We start from the raw sequence: 17163 nt of genomic DNA, 5'->3' as shown, positions 1-17163 counted from the left end.
GGCTTTCCCTCAAGTGGAATTACAACTCTACTGGGACAAGGATCATGTCTATCTGGCTTGCTGCAGTTTTCTCAGTGGCTGAGAGGAACTTAGCTCACACCAGGGCATCCATAGCCCCTCTCTCCCTGGAAAGGCTGGAGCTACTGTGAAGGTCAGGGTGGGATCTTCTATATGGTATAAATAGAATAAGCATGTTTGAGGAAAAAGGGTCATGCTGATATTCCATGGGATGAAAAAGAAGATGAATGGAGGGCCACAGATATGTGGCTATGAAATGACAGCCCCTTCTCACCCTGGATGGCATAACCATAATGACAACTCACCTCACAACACACAAAATACTTTCACAGCCATAATCTCATTTGGTATTCATAACAGCCTTACTTGGTAAGCATCATTTGCCCCAACACTGAAAATCTCTGAGGCCAGGCCCCAGGAGGCAGATGGACTTGACCAAGATCACTCAGCTTGCAAATGGTGATGCTATTCCCAGAACGGTGCTACGTGCAGGGCATCTAGAACTAAGGTATACCTCCTGCCTTCCAGGGCTTCACATCAGTAGGAGACACAGGCACATAAACAATGGATCATAATACAGTTTAATTCTCAAACCTGGAGATGGGTAGAGTGGGGAAGAAATGGATAGGCTCCCTAGATCAGAATAAAGAAAAATTCTTTCAATAACCATTACAATTTGTTCAGTACTTCCTAGGTGTCATGTACCATACTAAGTGTTTTACATACTTTGTCTCAACTGATCATTCCTGCTTAATTCTATTCCCACATATGGAGTTAACAGAACCTTAAGGAGGCTAAATAACCTGACCAAGGTCATGAGGCTGGTAAAGAGGTAAGCTTGGACTTAACCTGAGTTTGTTTGACTTGAGTCCTGAGTTCTTAGCCATTATGCACCCCAGATGAACTGAATCCCAATGACTGGTGAGCAGGGTTGGCTCAAGATTTGAAGATGATTCTTAAGTTATTCTGCTACATCTTAATCCCTACTGAGAAACACCCATATAGAGAGGATGCTTCAAAAGGAGAAGAGGGAGGGATGAACCTACCTCTGGGGAGGGTTTATGGGAGGTTGGGGTTAGATCTTGAGGGAGTAGGTGGGAATTTCCAGGCAGACAGTAGGTGAAGAGTATTTCAGACAGAGGAATATTCAAGGGCCTTGGGGTGTGGAAATAAAGGGACTGTTCGTGTTTTGGTGTGGATGGAGTATAAGACTAATATAAGGGATAGGGACTGGGAAATGAGACTGGGATCCAGTTTGGAATTGGCTTATGCCTTTATCCTACAAGCAGTGGAGAGCCACGTGGGAAGGCAGGAACTCTGCTTTAACAACTGCCGTCATTACCTTGATCATCCTACAGTAACAACATTGGATCAGTCCTTTACAATCTGTAAAGTGCTTTCTTTCTAACAGAATTATCACTCTGGAGTGATGTGGATCTGAAGCTCCATGAAGGCATCATACCTGTGGGCTCATTGTTATTGTTCCCTAGCACCTAGCAATGACCCTGGAACAATGTAAGTGCTCAGGAAGTATTCGTTGACAAGGAAGAAATTGGAGGAGTCTAGTTTGGAGGCTACTACAATGATTCAAATAAGAGAGAAGTGATGAGAAGCACCAATTAAACCAAGAGTGCAGAATTCTTTGACTACTAACTCAAGAAAGTAAACACCTGTGGCCTTCTACCTCAGAGCACCTTGGGGAAGCTGGAATATAGCCCTCCAAAATGGTTGCTGAAATAATCACAACAATTTTCCTCTCCAACATACAGAAAAGCATATTGGCACCCAGGTGGCCAACACCCAGTCAAGCCAGGATTTCCTCTGTTGTACACACTTGATGTCTTTTGGCTCTTGGATTTTTGTCCTGATGATCTCTATTATGTGACAATAACATTATATGCCATCATTTGTTTCAGTGTTTTTAGAGGCAATCACCATGCTAATGAAATTCAGTCTTGGCTCAAGAACTAAAAATCCACCTTCTGTTTCTCCACCCCTCTGGGAAGTCCACACAGACCCTGATGTGGCTAACTTACAGACCGCTGCCTTGCATCAGGCTCCTTAACATATATTAACCCTATGAAGAGGGTATGACTCTTATCTGTACTTGACAGGTAAAGAAAAAAGAAGAGCCTTGCCAAGGGTTGCATGCTGACAGAGGCAGATTTAAATCTTGGCTGTTTGACTTGAGCCTGCAGGCTCCAACTTGATACCTGATCGCCTCCTGGATAAAATCTTCCCATTCTGTTTCCTTCCAGACCTGTGTAAGCCTGGAGAAATAATTTCATCTCATCTCTGACAGCCTCAGTTTCTTTTTCTATAAAATGAGGATTAAAAGTAACTACCAAGGAAAGTTGCTGGGGGAAGTAGATGAAGTCACAAATGAAGGCATCTAGTTGGTGCCGGTTCCTTTCCTGGTCTTCCTCACCTGGACCAGTGGTTCCACATCTGCCCAAACGCTTGGACCACAAACCCAGAGGTCGCTGTAGAATTCTTTCTTTCTCTCAGCATCCATCCGTTAGCAGATCATTTAAGCTCTTCCACCAACATGCATTCCAACTTAATTTGCTTGTCTCCTCCACCCAATCCCTCTCCTCCACAGCATCATAATCTCCTTCCTGGACTACTATAAGTTTTTTAGAAGGTCTCTCTAGTTCCATTCTTGTTTCCCAAAGTGATTTTTAAAATATGTATCTTATACGGAAAAGAACGCAAATCATGTAGACAGTTTAATTAATTATCACACCATGAGCACAACTGTGCAATCAGCACCCGGATAGTGAAATGGAACATTATGAGTCCCCATCATGGCACCCCGGTTGTTGGCCCCTTACTCCTCCTCAAAGGTACTGCAGTTCTGACTTCTGACTCTACAGATGAATGCTATAGGCTTATGAAATCATACAGTGTGTATTCTTGTGTGTTTGGCTTCTTTTGCTTGATATCATGTTTGTGAGATTCATTCATGTTTCCTGTGTCAGTGTCTTACTTCTCATTACCGTGTAGTGTTCCCCCATATGACTATATCTCAATTTATTGATGGATTTTTGGGTTGTTTCCAAATTTTATATAGATCTTTTGATATATATATACGTATATGTAAGGTTTTTTTTATTGGATGTATTCCTGGGAGTGGAATAAACGGGTAAAAGGTGCATATATTCAGCTTTATTAGACACTTTCAAACAGTTCTCCAAAGTGGGGCATACCAAGTTACACTCCCATAAACTGGATATGAGAGTTCTCCTTGCTCTCTTGCTCTACATCCTCACCAACACTTGGTATTGTCAATCTATTTTTACTTTTAGCCGTTCTATGTATGGAGCGAGTATGTAATGATTTTAATTTGAATTTACTTGATGGCCAATGAAGTACTTCTCAGCAGGTTTAATGACAATTTGGAGAACTTCTTTTGTGAAGTGCCTGTTAATGTTTTTTTTTAATTTTTTTATTTTTAATTTGTATTTCTTTAAAGATTTTATTTATTTATTCAAAGAGAGAGAGAGAGGCAGAGACACAGGCAGAGAGAGAAGCAGGCTCCATGCAGGGAGCCTGAGTGGGACTCTGGGACTCGATCCCAGGTCTCCAAGATCACACCCCAGGCTACAGGCGGCACTAAACTGCTGCACCACCCAGGCTGCCCCCCTGTTTATGTTTTTTTAAATCAATTCTTTTATTGTGATATCTGTTACTTTCTTATCGAGTTGTAGGAGTTCTTTGTATCCCCTGGGTAGGAATCCCTTGAAACTATATATATATATATATATATGAAAGAGAGAAAGAGAGAGTGCACAAGTGGGCAAGTAGGGGAAGGGGCAGAGTGAGGGCAAAGGAGAGAATCTCAAGCAGACTCCCTGCTGAGTGGGGAGCCCAACATGTGGGGCTCAGTTCTGTGACCCTGAGCAGAAACCAAGAGTCAGATGTTCAGCCCACCATGCCACCTAGGTGCTGTGATACCATATGTGTTGCAAATATCTTCCCCCAGGCTGGGGCTTTCCCTTTCCCTTTGTTGTTAGTGTCATTTGATGAACAAAAGTTGCTAATTTTATCATAGTTCAATTTACCATTTTTTTCCTTTACAGTTAGTGCTTTTTGTGTTCTGTTTAAGAAATTTTTGTTTACCCAAGGTCAAGAAAACATTCTCCTCGTTACCTTTTAGAATCCTTATTGTTTTACCTTGTACCTTTAGATTTACAATCCACATAGAATGATTTTAGTGTGTGGTGTGAAAGATTAAATATATTTTTAAAAGATTTTATTTATTTATTCACAAGAGATACAGAGAGAGAGAGAGGGGGGCAGAGACATAGGCAGAGGGAGAAGGAGGCTCCATGCAGGGAGCCCGACGTGGGACTGGATCCTGGGACTCTGGGATCATGCGCTGGGCTGAAGGCAGGCGCTAAACCGCTTGAGCCACCCAGGTGTCCCAAGATTAAATATTTTTTGATCATATAGCTACTCTAATGACACAGCACCATTTATTGAAAGAAAAACCATCCCCCCTGCACTATTCTGCATGCTGTCTTTGTTATAAACCCTTTGTCCTTATTTGTTTGGGTCCAATGTGACTTTTAAAAGTATAAAACAGGGCAGCCCCAGTGGCTCAGTGGTTTAGTGCCACCTTCAGCCCAGGGTGTGATCCTGGAGACCCGGGAGTCCCACATTGGGCTCCCTGCATGGAGCCTGCTTCTCCCTCTGCCCGTGTCTCTGCCTCTCTCTCTCTCTCTCTCTGTGTGTCTCTCATAAATAAATAAATAAAATCTTAAAAAAAAAGTATAAAACAGCTCAAGTTATTAATCTGCCAGACTTCTAATGGCATCTTTCCTGTTGAACTCAAAGTAGAACACAAACTTCCTTAAAGGTTTTGCCTGGCCTGGTCCCCACCTATCTATCTGATGGTATTATTCCATCACTTAACCTGTTGCTTACTCCACACCAGTCATAGCATTTTTTTCATTCCTTAAATATGTACCTCTCATTCTTAGCCAGAGGCCTCAGCTCTGTGCTTTCAGGCTTTCATACAAATGTGTTCTCACAGAAGGCTGGTCTGCCCACATTCCCTAAAATAGCCCCTTCTCTTCCGAAGTTACACTCTAGATGATTACCTTGCTTTATTTTTGATAAGACTTGCTCGTATTCAAAACATCTTATTTAATTTGTCATTTCTCTCACAAGAATATAATCTCCATGAAAGCAAGTGCTATGTCGATTGTGTTTTCCTCTGAAACTGCGGGGCTGGGAAAAGAAAGCGAGTCAGGGAGAATGACACTTTCTCCACTCTGTTTTCTGTGTCATCTAGCTCTCGTGTCAGTGCCATGCATAGCATCTTAAAAGTCGTGGCGTTCTGTGATGTGCTGAATGGGTAGGTAGACAATTCCAACATTACCAATTTCATGCCTGGCTTATTTTCCTGTTTTTATTGATATTCTTAACATCCCAGCTGTCATTATTTCAGCAAATCAGCTCATATTAATTTTTTGAGGGGCAAAATAAGGAAAGGTGGTATTTCTTGAACTTTTATGATAATCTCATTACATCCTCAAAACAGCCATTTGAAGGGAAATGTGATCACCCCCAGATTACAGATGAAGAAACAGGGACACGGAGAGGCAAGTATGGTACGTGCTCATGAACATAGTTCAGATTGCATAAAGATTATTCTAATGAAGCCAGTTCAAGCCTCAGTCAGAATAGTCTACAGAAATCATGGCATATGCAATTGAGGCATTTAGCAGAGGGTGAGGAAGAGAACTTGGATTCTAGGCCTGATCTTACCTGTCACCAACTTTGTGACATGGGGCAAGCCGCGTGAGGCCAAATTTACTCGTCTGTAAAGTGAGAACAAAATAGAATCTATTTTTTAGGATTATTGACAGGATTAAATGGTCACATGCCAGTGAAGTGCTTGCACATTGCACATAAGAAGCTCGGCGAATGTTGGCTGCTAGTATCAGTGTTGTTGTTTTATATAGTAATTCAGTTTGCTCCTTCAAGATGTTGCTGAGGAGATGCACTAGGAGATAAGGTGCTTAGAGGGAACTGATGGAGAGCTTGCAGTTGCACGTAGAATCCTTCAAACCAGAGCTTTGGAGAGTGATCCTCTTCTGATGTGGAAGAACATTGTCAGCATGTCTCCAACCCTTGTAAAGAGAAGTCCAGAGAAGTGAGGCGACTGTCTAAGGTCTCAGAATGTAGATTCAAACCAAAACCCCCTTGACTCTTGAGATTTGGCACAATGCAAGTCATGAATGTGCTTGGTCGCTTTCCCTGGGTTCAGAAATCATAGCCCCTCCCCTCTCCATTGTGTCTGCCCGCAAGGATAGAGAAAATCCACAGATAATCCCTAAACCTCATTTGAGGCTAATCATCACATCCATTTATCTCCCTACCAAGCTGCTTATCGCAGCGGTGGACAAGAGGTCCAGCTGATCAGGGTCAGTAGCTTCTCTGGGCGCTGCCTGGTTGGGGGTAGAAAATGTTCTAATGATTGGGTGGGAAGCAGGGTCCTACAGAGCAAACAGCAGATGACCAGACACTGACTCTCTATCTAGAGGTGATATCCAGGGGCGGAGGACAACAATACCCATAGCTCTCTGGGGTACTGAGAAACAAGTACTTGGTGAGCATTTCTACAGTCTCAGAGGCCAGACAGGAAGGACTCTCTGGGACTCAGTTTCCCTATCTGCAACAATGGAGATAAAGACATCTGTGTTGCAGTGGTATCGTGAACACTCAGGCAGCAGGGTGTTCAAAGGGGTTATTTGTATCTCAATGTCAGCTAAGGCCACAGAAGCCAGAAACAAAATATAGGTGCCAAGTACCCTTAGGTAAAGTGAGGCTGTATTCTGAAACCCATGAAGGACATACTTATCAATTTTGAGGTAAGCTTGACCAGCCCTGAGAGCATAAAAGGTTGACGTTAAGGAGAGAGGGTTTCTTTGAAGTTACTGGTGTTCTGGATATCAACCCCAGCCTCCCACTGTTGTGGGGGAGGAGGAGGAGGAACACCTTAAGAATGAGAAGGACTCTGAGGACATTCCCCTGGAAAACCTCATCTGAGTCTTCTGACATTGGGGGGCACCTAGGCTGATGTCACCCATGCCTGGAAAACTCTAAAGGTAAAAGAATATGGCTGGTTGGTTGTGTTGATAGCATTCATTATTTCACAAATATTGGTTGAACGAACACCTGCTACATGCCAAGAACAGTTCCAGATACTTAGAATTCATCAATGGACAAAACCAGATAAGATCCCTGAATTTGAGGTGCTTACCCCCTTTTGGAAAGGGAAACACACAATACAATATAAATGTGTAAGACATTTGTTGTGATAATTATTATGGAAACAGTTGAAACAGATACGGGACTGGTAAGTGCTGGGGATGTTAATACTGTTTCTGAAGGGTCAGAGATAGACCTCACGATAAGGGGATGTTTAAGAGAAAGTTGAAGGAAGCTGAGTGAATGAGGGGAAAGTGGTTGTAGGGGAGGCCAGAGAAACAGGTAGGGGAGCTTGACTGCTATGGCGAGGACTTTGGGCCTTAGTAGATATCTAATAAACATTGGTTGAAGAGAGTCCAAGAGGAAAGGACTTGGAATCCAATGGAGCTGGCTTGGATACAACTGGGGAATCTGCCCAATGGGAAACAATAGTCCTGTCACAGAGCCTTAGATCAGGCTGTGTCATCCCCTGGTCTCACAGATGGTAGAATTCAGGATTTCCAGAACTATGAACATCATAAAACAGGCTGACCTGGTGGGCCAATTTGTGTACGGAGTCAGGGATCAAGAACTGGGGCTCAGACCATGTTTTACCATTTGGGGGCAGCTTTGAATGTGTTTTTCTAGAAGTCAGTGGCATTGTCATGAAGAAATATAGGATTTAGGAGTTTGAGTCATATCTCTGCTACTGACCAGTTAGTTATGTGTTCTTGGCCTGAATCTCAGTTTGCTTATCTGGACATCAGGGTTACTAATATTTAGCTTTCAGAGAAAATGTGAGGCTCCAAGGAGGTAATGGATGGAAAGGAACTTGGCAAATTGTGAAAAGGTGTGCAGACACATATATATTTTTAAAAGATTTTATTTATTTATTCATGAGACACAGAGAGACAAAGACACAGGCAGAGGGAGAAGCAGGCCGCATGCAAGGAGCCTGACATGGGACTCGATCCCGGGTCCCCAGGATCATGCCCTGGACCGAAGACTACGCTAAACTGCTGAGCCACGCGGGCTACCCCAGACACATATTGTTATTGCCATCTTGGGGGCAGTTAAGTACCTTAACATGCCTGCCATCATGGAAGGATGTGGGACTTGTGGTCTGGAGTTAATTTTCAGCCTTCCAACATCCATGTCTGCCTTCCTAAGAGTCGCTTGCATTTCTCATCCATGTGGCTTAGTTGGCATTAACTCCAACCCAAAGAGTGGGCCCAACTATCTTAAACCAGACAGTGTCTCTCACCAGTCTGCCCACAGAGATTACATGAGGATCAGCCAATGACATATCCAAGTCAACAAATTATTAGGGCCAATTAGACTCAATTATTTTATTTTTTTAAAGATTTTATTTATTTATTTGAGAGAGAGTGAGAGGGAGCATAAGCAGGGGGATTGGTAGGCAGGAGAGAAGAAGCAGTCTCCCCGCAGAGCAGTGACCCCACTCAGGACTCGATCCCAGGACCCTGGGATCATGACCTGAGCTGAAAGCAGACACCCAACTGACTAAGCCACCCAGGCGCCCCAATTCCTGGAATATTTTAAAGCAAGTCCCAAATATCTTCACATTTGACTTATTAGTATGTCTTAACCAATAAAGACTTTTTCTTCCTTTTATTTTTTTTAAAGATTTTATTTATTCATGAGAGAGAGAGAGAGAGAAACAGAAAGAGAGAGGCAGAGACACAGGCAGAGGAAGAAGCAGGTTCCATGCAAGGAGCCCAACGTGGGACTCGATCCAGGGACTGCAGGATCATACCCTGGGCCAAAGGCAGGCACTAAACCACTGAGCCACCCAGGGATCCCTTTTTCTTCCTTTTAAATATAACCATAATGCCATTATCACAACTGATTGAATAATAATAATTTTATAAAGTTTCTTTTTTTGACAATAGCAGACTGAAACATTGGCTAGGGATTCCAAATAAAACAGTGGTAGTTAGGAAGCCCACAAAGAAATGCTGATGTAGTGTTGGTTGTTCTTAGATGCTACCATTACTATATTGTAAGAGTATTAATTCACATGAGGAAAAGTTCAAAGTGAGTGTGTATAGTCAACATTTTGTTAAGTATAAGCTATGTGTATATCTAAGACAAATGTCACATTGTATGTCAACTATACTTAAATTTAAAAAGCATAAATTATATATGACATTTTTATGTATAAACATACATACATATAACCAATCTTTCTTTTTATTTTATTTTATTTATTATTTTTTTTAAAGATCTATTTATTTATTCATGAGAGACACAGACTGAGGAAGAGAGAAGCAGAGACATAGGCAGAGGGAGAAGCAGGCTCCTTGTAGGGAGCCGGATGTGGGACTTGATTCCGGATCACGGGATCATGACCTGAGCCTAAGGCAAGCACCCAACCACTGAGCCACCCAGGCGTCCCAACCAATCTTTCTCTATATCTAGCACATATAGATATAAACATATAGATTCTTTTTAAAAGGTTTAAAAAACAGGGACGCCTGGGTGGCTCAGCGGTTTAGTGCCTGCCTTTGGCCCAGGGTGTGATCCTGGAGTCCTGGGATTGAGTCCCACATCAGGCTTCCTGCAAGGATCCTGCTTCTCCCTCTGTCTGTGTCTCTGCCTCTCTCTTTCTCTCTCTCTCTCTCTCTGTGTCTCTCATGAATAAATAAATAAAATCTTTAAAAAAAGGTTGAAAAAACATACTAATATACCAGGATTGTCTGAAATGTGGGACAAAGTTTATATTTTGCTTTTTATCCCTTTATGCTTTTCAGGGTATGTGTGCGTGTATGCTGGAGGCTGGGGTTGAGGGGCAGAGAGTGCTGGGGGAAGGATCATGGCCTCTCTGATAAGACTGAATTAAGATAATGATAGCAACTCATTTCTGAGACTTGTAATGTGCTGTTGGCGAGTGGCTTTCTGTAAGCTTTGGAGATACTGACATATGTCCTGAGACCAAGAGAGGGGCCAGATTTAGAATGAGGAGAGGTAGGCAGAAAGGAGAGATGGAATGAAATTGAATTTTTGCTGGCATCAGTTGAGTGTCTGGGCCAAACCTTACCTGAAGTGAGGCCTGCCTCTGCCCTTTTCAGTTATGTGAGGTAACATATTCCTTTTATTGCTTAAACTGATTTGAGTTGGCTGTTCTGATATTTTCAACATAAGGAATTCTTACTGTCATATAGTGGCTTCTGAGCCCCAAAGTTTGGATGAAAAAAATGTTGGATTTGAAATTTCCTGATGTGAAGTCCCCTCTACAAGCTTCCTGCCCCAAGACGCAGCCCCAAAGCAGTGTGAGGTTTGTCAATCTCAGTTTTCTCTGAGAATGGATGGTTAACTGCTGCTTCTTTCTCTTGGTGATAAATGAGGCCAGTCTGGCAGAATGTCAGCATTATGAGCTGGTGTCAATGACTGAATAGAATCGGTCTGGGTTATTTCCTGGAAGAGGCTGATATAATCCAAGTATACATCTGGAATGAAGAGGAGAGCCGAGAACAGCAAAGAAAAGAGGGTGAAGATGAAAAACAAGGAGATGGAGATGCTGGAAAGGCACAGTGGGAGGTAGGAAGAGGTAGTTCAGGTGTGGTGGGGCTATGGAAAGAGGGAGTAGCTCTTGAGACCCTTTCTCAGTGGGTGCAAGTAGAGGCTTGGAATTTACTGTAGGAGGGGCAGTAAGGTTGGGGAACATTCCTTTCTTCTGGTGCTAAGGAAAAAGCAAAAGGATACCACATGGACATGTGATGGTCCAGATATACAGAAGGAAATCTTAGATTCCTAAGAATAATTGGGGATCAGAAAAAAAATCCCACTCAATATGAATCACTTCAAGGAGGGATTATGATTCTGTCATAAATGCAAGTTTATAGCTTTGATTTGGACTTTGTCAAGAGTTTTGAAATAAAACTGATGATAACCTATATTTAACAAAACATAGATCATAATTGAAACTATGTACTGATTTTAAGGACAAACAGGACTTGAATGAAGTATTTAATTTTTTTAGGGTATATTTTTTTCCAGTAAATTTGGACAGCTCATTACAACATTTGTTATTTTTCATTTGACTTTTGCAGCACATTTATCAAGAGGCTTCTTTTGAACAAATATTCATGGATTAAAAAAATTTCCCCAAGGGTGTCTCTTAATACTTTGATATCAAAACTATTCTCTTTTGAAGTGCCTTTGCATCCATTTACATGGTGTTCCAGTTACTTTTGCTACATAATAAGCCACTCCAAAACTTAAGCTGGTTCAATCAGAATTAATCTGTTAGAATTACACTAGGAATTCTGGAGACAAAGAGCTATATTCTTCCCTGCTGGCTATGAAGGTGGAAGCACATAGCCAGGGAGCTACTTGAATCTATCTTGGGAACACTAGGGAAACAGTCTTGGGATGAGATCAACATTGAGAAGACAAAGTTAACAGGGGGAAGAAACCAGATCCTTGGAGATGTTATTGAGCTGATAGATCTAGCTTTGTCTGAAGCCTGAACTATTTCTGGATTTTTTTTTTTCTGTTCCCATCAGCCAATACATTTCTTTTGTTCTGAAAAGTCAATTTGAGTGACGTTCTCTGTTATTTGCAACCAAAAGTTTGCTGATAATACTCATCCAATACAGATAGGAACTTAGGATATAGGGCCAAGGATAAATTCCAGACATGAAAACAGGTCCTAATGTCAGGGGCAGAAGTGTGGTACTCTGTGTGATGGGCTTTATAGAATGGATCTGGAGTTCTTTCAGACTTCCTGATTTTGTCCAGAATCAGAGAAGAACTGGGTTCAAAGAGTAATGGTCAGGGGCCTTGGCTATGGAGGATGAGGAATGTAAAGGCTGGGGTCTGATGCTGGGTGACAGCAGAGACAATGCCTGAGGCAGGTTGATCTCAGGATGCAGAGAAAGGATGAGGTCAGGGGCTGGGCTGGACAATTTCCAGGGGGCAGGCAAGCAGAGGAGCCTCAGGCCCTCAGAGACCCCACCTGAGTGCCAAGAGTCTTCTTCTAGGCACAGAATGGTTATGGAAGACGGCACATGGGAGCAGTGACTCACAGGAACACAGAGGTGAGATTTATTCCTCACCTGTGAGGATGATGATGAGGATGATGATGATGACAGTGGTGTTCATAATGCTTAGGATGTTGTTCTCACATGCCCCGTATCCATTCCCCTTTTTATCTGTAATAGCATCTGGATTTTCCTTTAGCTAATTCTTTCTTCACACTCAGTCCTTGTTATCTGGGTGGGGGTGAGCCAAACTGGAATCCAGGATTCTAAACACAGACACGTGGTCCAGCTTGGCCAGCAGAATAGGGTATCTCCCTGACTGCAGTGAATGGTTGTGGGGTGGACGTTTAACCTAAAAGGTGCCCAGGAGAGCCCACTTAGAGGCAGTCTTAGAGGTAGACCATTGGTAAAGAAGCACTCTCTTCTTGCTGAGGTAGAATGTAAGCCTAAGGCTGCTTCAAAGGAAGATTCACCTGAAAAGAAAGCAATTCTGGGGGACAGGAGAAGAGAGTGGGAGGGGGGCAGATTTCTTTCTTTCTTTCTTTCTTTCTTTTTTCTTTCTTTCTTTCTTTCTTTCTTTCTTTCTTTCTTTCTTTCTTTTTCTTTCTTTTTTTTTTAAATTCTATTTATTCATGAGAGACACACACACAGAGAGAGAGAGAGAGTCAGAGACACAGGCAGAGGGAGAAGCAGGCTCCACGCAGGGAGCCCGATGTGGGACTTGATCCCACGACCGTGGGTTCACGACCCGAGCTGAAGGCAGATGCTCAACCACTGAGCCACCCAGGCGTCCCAGAGGGGTATATTTCTGATGGTGTTTGAACACCTGGTTTCTGAAGTTAGATTCACTTGTAGCTTTTTCAGCCACATTCGAACCAATAAACACCCTCTTATTTTTCCCCTTAAGCTGGGGTTCAATGAATGTCGTTCTCAATCAAAAAGGTCCTGATCATCTATCTCCTACACAGTTCTTACAATAAACCCTTGAGGTAGGTCAATTCATGATTGCCCTTGTACAGATAAGTAAACTGAGGTTCAGAGTGAAAAGTGGCTGCTGCAACCCACACAGCTGGCAGAGGGCCAACCTCGCTGGAAATCAAGCCTTTCTCTGGTTCCGGGTTCAGTGAGTTGCACATTCTATGCCCTGGATGAGTTCCACATTTCTTGCCAGCTCTCAGATTCTCTCTATCCTTCTTGCCCTGGAGTTGGACAGGTGCCGGGTCGGGGGGCAGCAGGTAGAGGACCAGCTGCTGCCTGGGTCAGGAGCCCAGCATGTTCTCAAGGACACAGATGGGCTGGCAGCCTTGTGCCTGGGCAGGGAGCCTGAGGCGGGGGTGGACACTGGTTCCTGGAGAAAAGCTCATTCAAGACTCACTGATGCCCGGTACTGGGCTCTAAGCCCCCAGGGCGCAGGTTTGGCGCGACTTTTCTCTCTGTGCCCAGTGCCCAGCGTGGAATGTCTGTTTCACTCAGCTCTTCAGAGTGTTCCTACGCAACTGGGGGGAATCCCCCCTTTGGTGATCATGACCAGCTGCTTGGGGATGGTGGGGGAGAAGCATGGCAAACTCTGGAAGCTCCTAAATGCCCAGCACTTATCACAGGCCTGTGCACTCAGGAGAGCCCCGGAAAAGTCTTGTCGAAGGAAGATCAAGAAATATCTGTCTCTCAAATCCCTTGGAGTCATCAGACCTTCTGCTCTAGAATTGTAATTCTTTGATTTCTGTAGGACTAATAAAATAACATGTGGTATTGTGTAAATTACACATAAGATACCATGGCTAGGTCTGGCTAGCAGCATTTACTGAACACCTGCTATGTGTCAGGCACTAGCCTGCTGCTTCCCTGCACTGTCTGGTTGGATTCCCAGCAGTATGAAGAACGTGTTTTTATTTATTTCCACTTCACAGATAAAGAAACAGAGGCTCTTAGATGTTAAATCTCACATCCAAAGCCACCCAGAACTCATACCAGCAGAGTTAGAATTTCTGCCCAGATCGGGGTGATCTCAAAGCCGTGGCTTTTTCCACTCCACCTGTGGTGCTGCCAGTTATTGACCTGAGTAAGAGCAATCAGACATCCTCGAGGCAGGAGATGCTTTTCACCTGATTCCAGCAGCTAGAACAGCCCTATTTCCAAGATGCCATCCCCTCCATAAGTCTGAATGTCTCTGGTCTCCTGGAATCCTCCTTCTGGCTGCCTCTCAAACAACGTAAACTCAAATGGCCCACACTGAGGACTTCACCTGCCTGGCCCCACGCCTGCTCACATGCCTGTCTTTCCTGGCTCACTGCGTGGGGCCAAGACACAAACCTCAGCATTATCAGGGTCCTCCTCTTCCTTTCTCCTCGTGTCCAACTCCACTGTGAGGTCTAGTTACCCATCCCATCCCCGCCGTGGCTCTCCATAATAGTGTAGGGCACATGATGTCTGGCCCAGGTACCTGACTGCAGTAGTCTCCTCCGTGTCTCCCTGCACCCGTTCTCTATGTCATAGACTGTCCGAGTGACCTTTCCATTCAACCTCAACCACTCCTCCTTGCCTGTAGGATAAAGTCAGAATGCCTTTGCCCCATGTCCAAGATCTTCAGAGATCTGGGACCTCCTCTCTCGCTGTCCCTTCATGGCGTATGTTCTTACAACTTCCTGCCACCAGTACAAGATACGAGACAAGAGCTGAGAGTCCTGGAATCGAGAGAAGAGAGACAGGGCTGTGACAACGAGCTATCCCTTTCTGGCATGGCAACCCTGCCCACTAGTAAAAATTGTCTGTTCAGTGTCCTAGGGTCTTGTTAGCTGGTGCCTGCCTTCCTTTTGGGAGAACAAGAAGGGGGATGAGGAGCAGGCTAGAGTATGGACACCGTGGGAGGGGGCTCAGAAATAGAAAATTGTCTCTATGTGGACTCCACTTACCTGCCTGTCCCAATACATGACTCTTTTCCTTACTCCCTGATGCAGATAGCAGGCGGAAGACAAAGGCTGACAGGTTACTCTCCAGTCAGGGTGACACAAGTCTTTATGCCTTGCCACCTCTGTCGCAGTGTACAGCCATCAGTTATATTTGTTACCTTGCAAGAACTCATTTTTATGGAGGATTTCCAAAGCATTCAACTGAGCTTCCATCAGAACAACCTTCTCTTTTTCATGCTCATGTTTCATCAGTTCTCATCATATTCAACTAAATAACGTGATTACAATAACGAGTTCAAGACACGTGACATATAAGAGAAGAAAGTTCTATTTCTCTGAGAACTGAGTCGAATGCTTTGAAGACACTCCATAAAGGTCAGTGGTAAAAAAAAATTCTGTCCAATTATGTGTGGATGAAAGATTTGTAAAGTATTAAGAAAATAAGCATAAAAATCCAGAAGGATTCTGCACTGAGGCTGCTTTTTCTTGTTCTGCTTTGAGGATGCCTGAAGTGTCAAGGTTAGATGTCTTATGGCTATGGTTTATGGAAAAAAAGAGAAAGCAGAATTCCATCCACAGATCCATTCTTAAAACCCGCGGAGTCTTCACCTAAATAGTGTTCAGATACACGCACACTTATATGCTCTATATTAGAATGTGATGTTTAGGCAGTGCTATGTTCTGAGTATCTGTGTCCCCACCAAATTCGTATGTTGAAATCCTAAAAGCCAATGTGCTGGTATTAGAAGATGCTGCCTTTGGGGGGAAGTTAAATCATGAGGGTGGTGCCCTCATGAAGGGGATTTATATTCTTAACAAGGGGACCCCAGAGAGCTCCTTTGCCCCTTCCACCACAGGAGGACACAGCAAGAAGGTGCTGGCTATGAATCAGGAAGTAGGCCGTCACCAGGATGCGACATTGCTGCCACCCTGATCTTGGACTTTCCAGCTTCCAGAACTGGAAGAAATAAATTTTTGTTCTTTGTAAGCTACCCAGTCTGTGGTATTTTGTTATAGCAGCCTGGATGGGCCAAGACAGGCCGTATATATTTTATTATTGAAATAACTTCTTACTTAACTGACTCTTTAAAAAAAAGATTTTATTTATTTATTTGAGAGAGAGCATGAGCACAAGTGGGGGAAGAGGGTGAAGGGCAGAGGGAGAGGGAGAAGCAGATGTCCCACTGAGCTGGGAACTTGAAGTGGAACTTGATCCCAGGACCCTGGATCATGACCTGAGCTGAAGGCAGATGCTTAACCAACTGAGCCACTCACTTGTTCCCTTTTTAAATTAACCAGTCAGCCCCAACAGTATGTACTTTATTCAATTATAATCACCATACAAGGTGCAGAGTAGGGCAACAGTTTTGTTCAGGGAGCCTGGGAGTGGGGAGACCAGGTTATGCCTATAGACACAGATATGCAGAGACAGAGAGGGAAGCAGAAGCATATATATATATATATACATAATCACCATCCTTCCATATTTAGCTCAGGAGGATTCTCTCTGCAATTTTTCCTGGCCCTCCCCCAGGCGAAGTCATTCACTCTGGCATTTGTGTGTGTTCTTTTATTTCACTTTTCACATTGCGTGTTTCCTCCTCCTCCTCCTCCTCCTCCTCCTCCTCCTCCTCCTCCTCCTCCTCCTCCTTCCTTTTCTTCAAGTTTTGGACTCTCCCAACAGAGGTAAACTTGATGAAGTGGAAGGAGCCCAAGTTTTGAGACCAGACAGCCTTGGGTTTGAATATCCTATTTTGACTGTGTGGCCTTGGACAATACTCAGGACCTCTTTGAATCTGAGCTAAGACCTTCCACAGGAGCACATATAAAATGCCTAACCAATAAGTCACAGCTGTTGTAATTCTTATTTATTATGAGACATCCTATTATTTTGTACATTTGTGTTGTTGCCTCATTTTCCTCTGGAGATCCCCCAGGGCAGGACCTCATCTTATTCAACTTTGTATCCTCCGTGCCCCTGGATCAGAGTAAGAATACATTAAGAGTGTAGAATTAAATCATCTTGTACTTCT

This window comes from Vulpes lagopus, chromosome 3 (assembly GCF_018345385.1).
Source record: "Vulpes lagopus strain Blue_001 chromosome 3, ASM1834538v1, whole genome shotgun sequence".
Lineage (NCBI taxonomy): Eukaryota > Metazoa > Chordata > Mammalia > Carnivora > Canidae > Vulpes > Vulpes lagopus.
The sequence above is the reverse complement of the archived record's forward strand: the minus strand, read 5'-3'. Positions refer to the sequence as shown.